A 12809-nucleotide genomic window follows, 5' to 3' on the forward strand; every position below is an offset into this window, starting at 1 on the left:
TCAAATTTAATTAGTAATAGGATATTATAATATATTTTCAAATTAAATTAGTAATAGGAATTCTTAAGAAATATATTCTAAAAGTAATGGGATTACATGACTAAAAATATTTACTTGTTCAATTTTAAATGAATTAGACAGCCGGAAAGTAATTATACTAATAGGATTCCTAACATTACAAACATAAAGATCTAAAAGTGAAATGTCATATCAATCTTTTACTCTTTGAAATAAAATTTATGGTGGATAAAATTATAATTACGATTAAATGTTCAAAACAAGATATGAACTAATATTAAGACCTAANCGATCGTTCAGTCCATGACAGAATGTAAATAACGTGGCGATTTCAGCCATGCAAGCGTAAGTAAAGTGGCGATCTTTCAGCCATGCAGATGTAAATAAGGTGGCGATCTTTTAGCCATGCAAGCGTAAGTAAAGTGGCGATCCTTCAGCCATGCAAATGTAAATAAAGTGGCGATCTTTCAGCCATGCAGATGTAAATAAGGTGGCGATCTTTCAGCCATGCAAGCATAAGTAAAGTGGCGATCTTTCAGCCATGCAAATGTAAATAAAGTGGCGATCTTTCAGCCATGCAGATGTAAATAAGGTGGCGATCTTTCAGCCATGCAAGCATAAATAAAGTGGTGATCTTTCAGCCATGCAGATGCAGATGGAGACAGTGTTTAGTCTCGGAAGGCAGAATGGTAGCCTTATGCAATGCAGGAAATGCAGATGGAGATAGTGTTTAGTCTCGGAAGGCAGAATGGTAGCCTTATGCAATGCAGAAAAATGCAGATGGAGACAGTGTTTAGTCTCGGAAGGCAGAATTGTAGCCTTATGCAATGCAGAAAAATGCAGATGGGCAGTGTAGAAAAATGCAGATGGAGACAGTGTTTAGTCTCGGAAGGCAGAATGCAGAAAAATGCAGATGGGCAGTGTAGAAAAATGCAGATGGAGACAGTGTTTAGTCTCGGAAGGCAGAATGGTAGCCTTATGCAATGCAGAAATAAAATAAAATGGCAAATGATAATAGAGTTTCTTAGCTGATAGCAGGTTGCGACATTGTGACTGCTGGGGACATTGCGATATAGGGAATATCGCCGGCGTGCATGGATAGCAAATGCTGGTAAACGCAAACAATTCTGAGAGTTGTATTCCTGAACAACATTTATCTCGTGAATGTATAGTATGTCAGATGCTTTCGCAATCCAAGTGTCTGCATCCAAAGAAAAATCGTGAGTTTTGTAGAAGGGAGGTTAGTTCGTATCCCCGCTGGCCTTGCTTGCCCTGTTCGGCTTTGATCTGGTGATACGGTATGTATTATTGGGGGTAGTGTCGCTGAACAAAGCGAATTCGGTAATAAACATGCATGAATTTGTAAAAATATGACATAAGTATATATTTGAGAAATAACTTTTAGATGAACCGACGACTGTGACGTGGCTCAAGATATTGCAACCTCTCTTGTTACGGAATTTTGGGGGTCCTCCTCAAAATTCTGCCCAGTTTAACGGGTTGATGCTTATGACGGCTGCTTGCGATGATTGGCTGAAATTAATTCGGAATTTTGAGGGTCCTCCTCAAAATTCTGCCCTAGTTTCCAATTACGGGGGGAAATGAAAATTTTATTGAATTGTGACCGAACCCATAAGGCTGCCTACGTATCCCCTCTTAAACGGGAATCAGGTCAGACGTAGTTCAATTATATCATATAAGGAAGCATGAAAATCACACGTAGTAGCGCTTGACTGCATCTGAATTGATTGGTTTTGGCCAAACTTCTCCGTCCATTTCGGCAAGTATAAGGGCTCCTCCTGTTAGAACCCGGTGAACCATGTATGGACCCTGCCAGTTGGGAGAGAACTTCCCTTTGGCTTCATCTTGATGCGGGAAAATTTTCTTTAACACCAGCTGCCCTGGTGCGAACTGCCTCGGCTTGACTCTCTTGTTAAAGGCTCTGGACATTCTGCTCTGATAAAGCTGACCATGGCAAACTGCATTCATTCTTTTTCCATCTATGAGAGCCAGCTGCTCGTAACGACTCTTCACCCATTCTGCATCGTCGAGCTCAGCTTCCTGTATGATCCTTAAAGAAGGAATTTCCTCCTCGGCGGGAATGACGGCTTCCGTACCATAAACCAGCATGTAGGGGGTTGCCCCAGTTGATGTGCGGACTGTGGTGCGATACCCCAACAGAGCAAATGATAGCTTTTCGTGCCATTGCTTATGCTTCTCTATCATTTTCCTCAATATCTTCTTGATGTTTTTGTTAGCGGCTTCCACAGCTCCATTCGTTTGGGGCCTGTAGGCTGTAGAATTCTTGTGTCGAATCCTGAAGGTTTCACACATGGTTCTCATCAAGTCGCTGTGAGGTTGGAACCGTTATCAGTGATGATTGATTTTGGAATCCCGAATCGACAAACAGTACGGTCGCGGACAAAGTCTGTCACGACTTTCTTAGTTACTGCTCTGTAAGATGCTGCTTCGACCCATTTGGTGAAATAATCGATTGCTACTAGGATAAACCTGTGTCCGTTTGAAGCAATGGGCTCAATTGGACCAATAACATCCATTCCCCAGGCAGCGAATGGCCAAGGCGAGCTTGTTGCATTAAGCTCATTCGGCGGCACCTTTATCATGTCGGCATGAATCTGACAGCGATGGCATTTCCGGACGTACTGGATGCAATCTGTCTCCATAGTCATCCAAAAGTAACCAGCCCGGAGTATCTTCTTGGCTAAGACAAAACCGTTCATATGTGGACCGTAGGTCCCAGCGTGGATTTCTTCTAACAGTTTGGATGCTTCCTTTGCGTCGACACACCTGAGTAGTCCCAAATCAGGAGTCCTCCTATACAGGATTCCTCCACTGTGGAAGAAATTATTGGACATCCTCCGAAGTGTGCATTTCTGAATAGGATTTGCAAGTTCTGGGTATTCTCCTTTTGTCAAATATTCCCTGATATCATGAAACCAAGGCTTTCCATCTGCTTCTTCTTCAACATGGGCACAATAAGCTAGCTGATCGTGGATCTTTACTGGAAAGGGGTCAATGAAGTTTTTATCTGGATGTTGTATCATGGATGACAGGGTAGCCAATGCATCGACGAATTCGTTCTGGATTCTGGGAACATGCTGGAATTCCGTCTTTGTGAATCTCTTCCTCAGTTCCTGCACATGGTGCAGATATGGGAGTATCTTGGAGTTCTTGGTCGCCCATTCTTCTCAGACCTGGTGTATAAGCAAGTCTGAGTCTCCGATCACTAGCAACTCTTGAATGTTCATGTCAATAGCCATCTTGAGCCCTAGGATGCAGGCTTCATATTCGGCCATGTTGTTGGTGCACGGGAACCTGAGCTTAGCTGACACCGGATAATGTTGACCAGTTTCTGACACTAGGACTGCTCCTATGCCATCTCCTTTGAAATTTGCTGCTCCATCGAAAAACATTCTCCAGCCATCATAGGATTCTGCAATGTCTTCTCCTATGAATGATACCTCATCGTCAGGAAAATACTTTTTCAGGGGTTCGTATTCTCCATCTACGGGATTTTCTGCAAGGTGATCTGCTAGTGCCTGTCCCTTGATTGTCTTCTGAGTTACGTAGACAATGTCGAATTCACTCAACAGGATTTGCCACTTGGCGAGCTTGCCGGTGGGAATGGGCTTCTGAAAGATGTACTTTAGCGGGTCCATTCTTGATATGAGATATGTAGTATAGGCACAGAAGTAGTGCCTCAGCTTCTGGGCCACCCAAGTCAGAGCACAATTGGTGCGTTCTAACAGAGAATACCGGGCTTCGTACGGAGTGAACTTCTTGCTGAGATAGTAAATGGCCTGCTCTTTCCTTCCCGTTTCATCATGCTGCCCCAGGACGCAACCGAAGGCACCATCTAATACTGCGATGTAGAGTAGCAAAGGTCTACCTGGCTCAGGCGGGACTAAGACTGGTGGTGTTGACAAGTATTCCTTGATTCTGTCGAAAGCTTTTTGGCAGTCATCCGTCCATTTAGTAGCAGCATCCTTCTTTAACATCTTAAAGATTGGCTCACAGATAACTGTAGATTGTGCTATGAACCGGCTGATGTAGAGTCTCCCCAAGAAACTCATCACGTCCTTCTTGTTCTTTGGCGGTGGCAGTTCTTGGATAGCTTTGACCTTTGATGGATCCAGTTCTATTCCCCAGCGACTCACAATAAACCCAAGCAATATTCCGGCGGGAACCCCAAATGCACACTTCGCAGGATTCAGTTTTAGGTTGTACCTCCGCAATCTGTTGAAAAACTTCCTCAAGTCCCCCATGTGATCAGTGGCCTTCTTGGACTTGATGATAACGTCATCTACATACACCTCGATCTCCTTGTGTATCATATCATGAAAAATAGTAGTCGTGGCCCTCATGTAGGTGGCCCCTGCATTCTTTAACCCAAATGGCATCATCTTGTAGCAGTACATTCCCCACGGCGTAATGAAAGCCATTTTTTCAGCATCCTCTTCATCCATCCAGATCTGATGATAACCGGTGAAGAAATCCATAAATGATTGCAATTCATGCTTGGCGCAATTGTCGATCAGGATGTGTATGTTTGGTAAAGGGAAGTCGTCTTTCGGACTGGCCCGGTTGAGATCCCGGTAGTCGACACAGACTCTGACCTTCCCATCCTTCTTTGATACTGGCACAATGTTGGCTAACCATGTCGGGTGTTCTATTACCCTGAGAACCTTGGCTTTGAATTGCTTGGTGACTTCTTCCTTGATTTTCGGACGCATATCAGGCTTGAACTTTCTGAGCTTTTGCTTTACCAGCGGACATGTTGGATCAGTTGGCAGTTTGTGAGCCACAATAGACGTGCTCGGGCCCGTCATGTCGACATATGACCAGGTGAATATGTCCTCATACCCTTTTAGAAATTCTGTGTATTCCCTCTTTTCTGATGGCGATAAGTGAACGCTGATTCGTGTTTCTTTGACATTCTCTTCATCCCCCAGGTTAACAATTTCGGTCTCGTCCAGGTTGGACTTCGGCCTATCTTCAAAATTCTCAACTTCCTTAACAATATCTTCCGGTATGTCATCTTCCTCTGAATCTATGTCTGTTTGTTGCGTTGTCTCATTGCATGTCACAGTCATTGGTTCATCAAGATAAGTAATAGTAATGCTGTATAAGTAAAGTAATGAGAGAAAATAGTAAGAGTGTTGATTTATTAGGAAAATCGAAATGCTTTGATAAATTCCATAACTGTTTTGAACGTTGCAGATCTTATTGCGGAACTTAAAAATGCGAAAGGAAAGATTAACTAGTAAAAATAAAAGATAGTGCATGATGCTTGTTCAGCCTTGCTACCCCGAGGCTCGCCGGGCTCTGGTGGTTCTGATGGTCCAGTTATTGAGGCACGCTCCTCTGCTCACAGCCTGTATGGAAGGGCCTTCCCCCCCTCCTCCTCGAAAATGACACAACAATCCATATCATCGTCTTCTAGGAACAAATTCCTCACTGCTACCAGTGCTTCCTCTTCTTCTGACCCGTAGATGACTTCGGCCGGTTGGAAAGTCTGTTCCAAGCATGGTATCGGCTGCTCCAACGGATAGTAAGGACCGCGCCATGGTGGCGACCAGTCGTTGAATTCTTTCCAGGTATACTCATATCCCAGACCGAAGGTGGTGCCATGTTTCATTAGTTTTATAGGCTTGGCAATTCCTTGGAGGTTCTTGCCAAGTCCCTTGCCAGGTTCGTACCCGCTCCAGTTCAATATGCTTTCAATTTTGTTGTCCCACCATTTTTCCTTATCAACGGCGTTGACTCGCTCGATGTGGTGATAGGTCTCCCCGCCTATCTTTCTTCTGCCTCCTATTGCTGGTATGGTCTGGCGACTGTATATGGGATTGCTACCATCGCTGTGAATGATCACCTCTTGGTGATTCCACTCAAACTTCACTACCTGATGTAGTGTTGATGCCACGGCCCCAGCGGCATGGATCCATGGTCGTCCCAACAACAGGTTGTAAGATGCCGGCACGTCTATCACTTGAAAATCAACATCGAACCAAGAAGGCCCCATTTGCAGACGCAAGATAATTTCCCCAATGGTGGACCTTTGGGAACCGTCGAAAGCTTTTACGTTGATGGCCCCATCCTTGATCTCATGCAGTCCCTTTCCCAATGTCCTGAGTGTTACCAACGGACAAATGTTGAGGCTGGACCCTCCATCAGTCAGGATTCTGGTGATAAAATAATCTTCGCATTGCACGGTGATGTGCAAAGCCTTGTTGTGACTCGACCCTTCTGGTGGCAGCTCATCTTCATGAAAAGTGATCTTGTGACTTTCCAATACCTGTCCTACCATGTTAGCCATATCTCCGCCGGTGATGTTGCTTGGTACATATGCCTCACTCAACACCCTTTACAGGGCATTCTTGTGTGCATCGGAATTTTGTAGCAAAGCAAGGATAGAAATTTGCGCCGGTGTTTTGTTCAGCTGGTCGATGACCGAGTATTCCTTGGCCTGTATCTTCCTTTAAAGGTCGTCTGCTCCGGTCTCGGTGATGGTTAGCCGACTAGAGGCTTGCTTGCTTGACTCAGCTAGATGCTCCGGGGTATAAACTCTACCAGTTCTCGTCATACCCTGTGCCGCAACAGCCTCTCCGAACATAATCTTGCCTTTCCTTCTTGCCTCGGCTGTATAGTCCCAAGGGATAACCTTTGTGTGGAATGGTGCCATGGTCGACATCGCCACTGGGATCGGCGTGGCTATCTTTACTCTGAACGGAGTGTGTACCTTGGATGGTAAAACTGCAACTTCAAACGGTGTAGGCGTATTTACTGGAGACGCGAATTCAACCTCAATTGGCGCTGGTGTCTTTTCAGAGGATAGTGCTTCAAACTCAAGTGGTATGGACATATTTACCTCGGCGTCCCCAGAGGGCTGAATTTGGACTACGATCGGATTAAGGGTGACTATTGGCTTCTTTGGGTCATCACCTTCTGTGATCAAACCGATCGATCCCTTGGGATCCCAATCATCCTCTATTTCAATCATGTGAACGCCTCCACCCTTGTGGTCTGGCAGAGGGTTATTGCGGACATTCGGAGTAGGTTCTTTTGCCACAATAATCTTGTTATCAATTAAAGTCTAGATCTTATCTTTCAGAGAGCGGCATTCGTCAATGGTGTGTCCTTTCATGCCGGAATGGTATGCACATGATTTATTTGGATTAACCCATTGGGAAGGGTTCTCAGGAGCAGCAAGGATAGGGGTGACATAACCAACAGCTTTGAGTCTTTCATGCAACTGGTCAATAGGTTCAGCAATAGCGGTGTATTATTTCGGGGGCCTTCGATCAAAGTTAGGTCGAGGTCTAGGGAAGTTTTGGCGTGCGGGAGGGGATTGATAGTGGGATGGTTGAGCATTGTAGGCTTGGTAAACATATGCGGGTTGGGAATATTTGGGTGAAGTAGGCTGATATGTGGGGGGTGGAGGTGATTGATAAGCGGGCGGTGTAGTTTGGTAAAAGGGTGAGGGTGCTTGGTAGTTTGGAGTAGGCTGATATGTGAGTGGAGGCATTGGGTAGGTTTGGTATTTGATGGGAGATTTGGTTTTTTGTGCAACCATTACGGCTCCTACGTCCCTTTTCTTGGACACACCTCCTGACTGTAAGGCCTTTTCTTGATGCCGTCTTCGATCCTTTCTCCCAGTTCAATAATGTCAGAAAATTTGTGGCCCTCTCATAATACTGTGGGTCTTGGGCCCGGACGAAGAATTTGTTCATTTGCTCTTCTTCTAAGGCAGGTCTAACCTTAACAGCTTCGGACCTCCAACGAGTAGCATACTCGCGGAATGTTTCTGTGGGCTTCTTCTTTAGATTTTGAATATAGAACATATCCGGCGCATTCTCCGTGTTGAACCTGAACCTGTCCATAAAGTCGGACGCCATGCTTACCCAGTTCGAGCACTTCTTTGGATCTTGGCTAATGTACCAAGATAAAGCATCTCCCTTTAAACTCCTCATGAAAAACTTCATGCGGATTTTCTCGTCTTTTCCTACTCCAACAAATTTGTCACAGTACGTTCTCAAATGGACCCTTGGATCCCCTGTACCATCAAACATTTCGAACTTAGGAGGTTTGTACCCCTCGGGCAGTTCGACGTCGGGCTGTACGCAAAGATCTTCGTAGTTTAGCCCTTCAATTCCCTTACTACCTTCAACGCCTTGAATTCTGCTAGTGAATTTCTTCAGTTCTTCAGCCAGGTTCTTGATAAGCAAATCTTTATCATCGGACTCGGGTGTGCTTGAGATGGGCTGGGTGGAGTGCGGCATAGTCTCCACGTAGATGGGGGTATTATGGTGGGTGTGGCAATGGTCATTTGTGGAGTTTTGTGGTTCTGGGATGAGCAGCGGGGTATTGTTGGAAGTATGGCAGGTGTTGTAGTGGCGGTGAGGAGCGGTATGGTTTTGTTGCTTTGGGATATTTTGTGGCGGTGTGGGGTTCTGATCATTTGGGAAATTAACATCCGGAGTGGTGAGGGAAAATGACAGATTTGCCAGATTCCGAACCTGGTCAAGTTCTTCCTGAAATTTCAGCAGCTTTTGTTCCAGTTAGGATGCATTTTCCTTGGGAACCAAAGTACCGTGACCATGAGTGACCTCTACCCGTTAGTTGAGTTTTCCTTTCTGGCGTTCAAATCTTCCATCTTCCCTTTGTTCTTGTGTCTGACAGGACTGAGAGGAGGAGTAGGTGGAGGGCCCCTGGTTCTCGTGAAATAGTATGATGTTTCCAGAGTTCACGAACTAACCTTTGGGGAGGGGAAATAATAAACAAAAGTAAAAACAAAAGGTAACAAGTTAGTAAGGATCATGAAAAAAATGTTGCAATATTTAAACACATAGTGCAGAATGTAAAGCGTGTCCTAATTTGGGGACCTCTTTGTGCCCGAGGTAGGCCTAGCGACAAGTTGATTTGGAGAACTTGGAATGCTAAATGCCTCATTTTATTGATAAAAAGTAGGCGAATCCCAAATCGACACTAAATAACAGGAAATGAAAGTCACTAGCGACCATTGGCCTTATTATATTTAATAAAGCAAAATGAAAACTTCTATCTATTTGGTCCCAGAAGGACCTTCCCCAGATTCGGCATCCCTGGCTCCATCGAACAGCTTCCCTAACTCGCGCAGTCCCAGCAGTAGGTAGGCTCTGGCTAGATGTCCGCCTTCATTTCCTTCAGTGTTCCGGCAGTCTTCGACCCTCTTGAGAAATTTCTTCTCCAACTCCACTATACCTCGCTCCAAATATCCCAGTCACTTGTTGGCGCTGACAGCCATATCCTTCCACTCCTCAATTAGTTTCCGATTGGCTTCCTGTATCTTACGGTGCTCGCTTTCGCATTCCCGGATCCTCTTGCGTAGTTGGTTGTATTTGACCTGTGCCTCGACCTTTTCATCTATGATCCTGTGACCTTGAACATATCCGGGCTGGCCCAGACCATTATGATTATCCTCCAACCAGCCTGAATAGTAGGGAGCACAACCGGCATGGTATCTATCTGGCTCGATGGTATCCCTTCCCATGACGACCTTGCAGTGCCACATATGCTGAGCTTGGCACTTGTAAGGACTATCATCAGCCTGGAAGTCAGCCCGGGAATGACTCATCTTGTCGACCCTGGGTACAACCTGCTTCCTACCAGCTTGCCTCATAACCCGGAGAGGGATGTGAGGGTACGTTCCTCTTAGACCGATTAGTATCAAGAAAAGTGTATCTCTGGATTGGACGATGAACTCCTCGGTCGGAAACCATTCGAACATCCATTGTACTTGCTCCTCGGTCAAATTATCAAATAGCTCGAACCATCCTTTGGCATCCTCCGGCTGAGCAAACATATCGGGGATATAATTCATTCGCTTTGGGTGATGGAAAGCGATATGATCGTCCCAGTCCCTTCGTTGAATCTCTTGTCGGTATTCACCCTTTTGTAGATGCTCCATGAGCCACAGTTGAAGTAGCAAATTGCAACCCTCGAAGTGACTAGCTCCCCGTTGACACTTTTCTAGGGCTCGGTATATTTCTGCGATGATCATAGGCACAATGTTGAATGGTTGCCCTCCAATTCCTTCCATTAAGGTTTTAGTGACCATGGCTAGTCGGGTGTTGATTCTCGCTTTCTTCATTGGAAACACAATCAGCCCCAGAAAGTAGAACATGAAACAAAGACCCTACGATGAATATGCCCCAATGAGGTGATAGCAAACTCATCAGGATAGGTACGGTAGGATTTGCTGTGACCGTACCTCTCGTACAAATAATCAAATGGGATATAGGATTCTTTGAGGCATGTCAGCTCTGGATTCTTCTTCAGACCTATCATTTTGAGGAAACCCGTGCCCTTGCGGTTCTCAGGCATCAATAAACCCGGAGTCTCCCATACCAAACCGGCTAATCCTCCTATCTCTTCTAGCAAAGGTGTCATCTCAATTTCCCCAAAGCGGAAGACGGACTTTTCACAATCCCAAAATCGAGTAGCAGCTTCTATGATCTTGTTGTTGGGTTGAATTTCCAGGAGGGAGGGTAGATTCCCTAGATATTTTCGGACGAGAGTCTGGTCACTGGAATGAAGATCTTTCCACCAGTTTAGCAGTTTTGGGTGGATGTTGGTAACCATGCCGAATCTGGGGATTTCGTGCCTCATTATCTGCAAGAAAATATGGTTAGGCCCTTTCCCCCACCGGACTCGGCTATTTAATATCAACAATTGGCATAAAAGCATTCAGTTCTCCAAACAAATGCATAGATCGTGGTAGTGTCCGTTTGTGTTTAGGGAAACCCAGTGGACTTTGGACAGGGCTATCTTAAAGAGTCATTATGCGGACAACATAACTGACTCGGCTAGGTTTGACCATGATGCATGCACAGTTAAAATAGAGTAAGGTTTCTATGGGGTTTTAGACTGGTACCCTTGAGCGGACAACTCAAGGGGGAAAGGCGCAGAACCGTCGACTACACCGTTGATCGACTGGTTTTACCGCAAATATGCCTTTTTCGGATTTAGGGGGTGATAATATCGGAAGAGAGCAGCCACTCATTATAAGCGTTGCTATAGGATTTATTTGGGCACGAGTGGAATATGATGTTGAGCATGATTATGCAACAATTAAAGGCATGTTGTCACGTATTTGCACGTTAAGGAAGCAGTAAATACAACAGTTTCATAATTTAAAGCAGTAGTAAAGGAAAGTAGAAAGGAAAGAAACAAAAGACGAGTCAGTTACGTAATTGAAAAGAGAATTGAATGCTTAAAGGAATTAAACAAGTAATTGCACATAAAGAGATATAAAATCACAATAAAAGTCTGAAATGGTAAAAGCCTAAAATTCCCCAGCAGAGTCGCCATGCTGTCGCGCCCCCTTTTTCCTCTGCGGAAATTGGGTTTATGACGTTTGGAGGGACAACTCGTTCCTTTTGGGAATTGGGTTTAGCAATTGAAGAGTCGCCACCTAATGATTAGGGTGAATTAGGACACCGTAAGAGTTTGATTTGAATAACCGGAGATAGGGTAAGGGCTTGAAATCATTCTAAGGGGAAGGTGTTAGGCACCCCTCAGAATCCACTAGTGTGGTTCCCGGCTAGACAATTATTGTGAATTGAGATGCAATCAACATATAGGCAAATAAGGCTCAAATAAGAGGGGATTTCAACACATAATGGTTTGAAGGCAAGATTGAAAAGGGCAATTAGAAAAGCTGATTTTTAAAGAGTTACAATGCCAAAAGAGTAAAGAATAAAAGAAAGGGGGAGTCCTAGGTTTATTAAAATATGGATCACCCCACACAATGTCCGGTAATCACTCCTCAATGAGGGGCTACACATGACATTATCGCATGGTCATCATATCCATATCTACCCTTCCCACCCCATTAGGGTATTTAAAGCGCGGATTGATCTCGATTACTTATTGCATGCTATAACCCGTCCCGTTCCTACCAGTCCCGGAGGCACTTAGGACTACTAATCCTAAAGGGAGGGATATTAGGCTCATCTGGGGTTTCAAAGGTAAAAATTCTAGGCGACATACAAAACACATTCTGCATATTTGGGGAGACATATAAACATATAAGGCTCAGTTATACCTCCTTAAATAGAAAAGCATATAATTAGCATGACTTTCACATACTGTTTAGGTCTGATTAAAATTGAATACGAGGGAGTCTAAAAGATTGGGGCAGGTTGGTTTACTACATAATTCAGATAAGAAGCCCGAATCAGGACTGCCTGCTGGTCGTAATAATTAACAGAAGCAGATTCAGTTTTTAATTATTACTCTAAGGTTTGCCTAAGTGTTAAGACGGGGTCCTATAGGCATGACATCTACTGAATTCAGAAGGCGATGAGACAGTAAGAACTCGGAATGAATTATTCGAAACCCTATAGGCATACTTGCTAAACTTTGGTTAAGTGAAGGACTCAGATTGTCAAAAGAGAGGCAGAATTAATAGATTGATTACAGGTTCTGCAGGTGAAAGTACATATTATTACTGATTCTTAGATCTAACATTGAGCGAAACGAATCAGATTCATTTAGAAGCTCCTATAGTCATGCTTTCTATACATTGCAGATTTTAAACCTTATAGACGTAGCATCTGGGTGCAGAAGCTTGTTTTCGAACCTATAGGCATGGTATCTAATGCAGAAATCGTTTTAAACCTATAGGCATGGTGTCTAAAAAATGCAGAACTTGTTTTAAAACATATGAACATGATATCTAAAATGCAGAACTTGTTCTAAAAACTTATGGATAGTATCTGAAGGTAAAA

This window comes from Nicotiana attenuata, unplaced genomic scaffold (assembly GCF_001879085.1).
Source record: "Nicotiana attenuata strain UT unplaced genomic scaffold, NIATTr2, whole genome shotgun sequence".
Lineage (NCBI taxonomy): Eukaryota > Viridiplantae > Streptophyta > Magnoliopsida > Solanales > Solanaceae > Nicotiana > Nicotiana attenuata.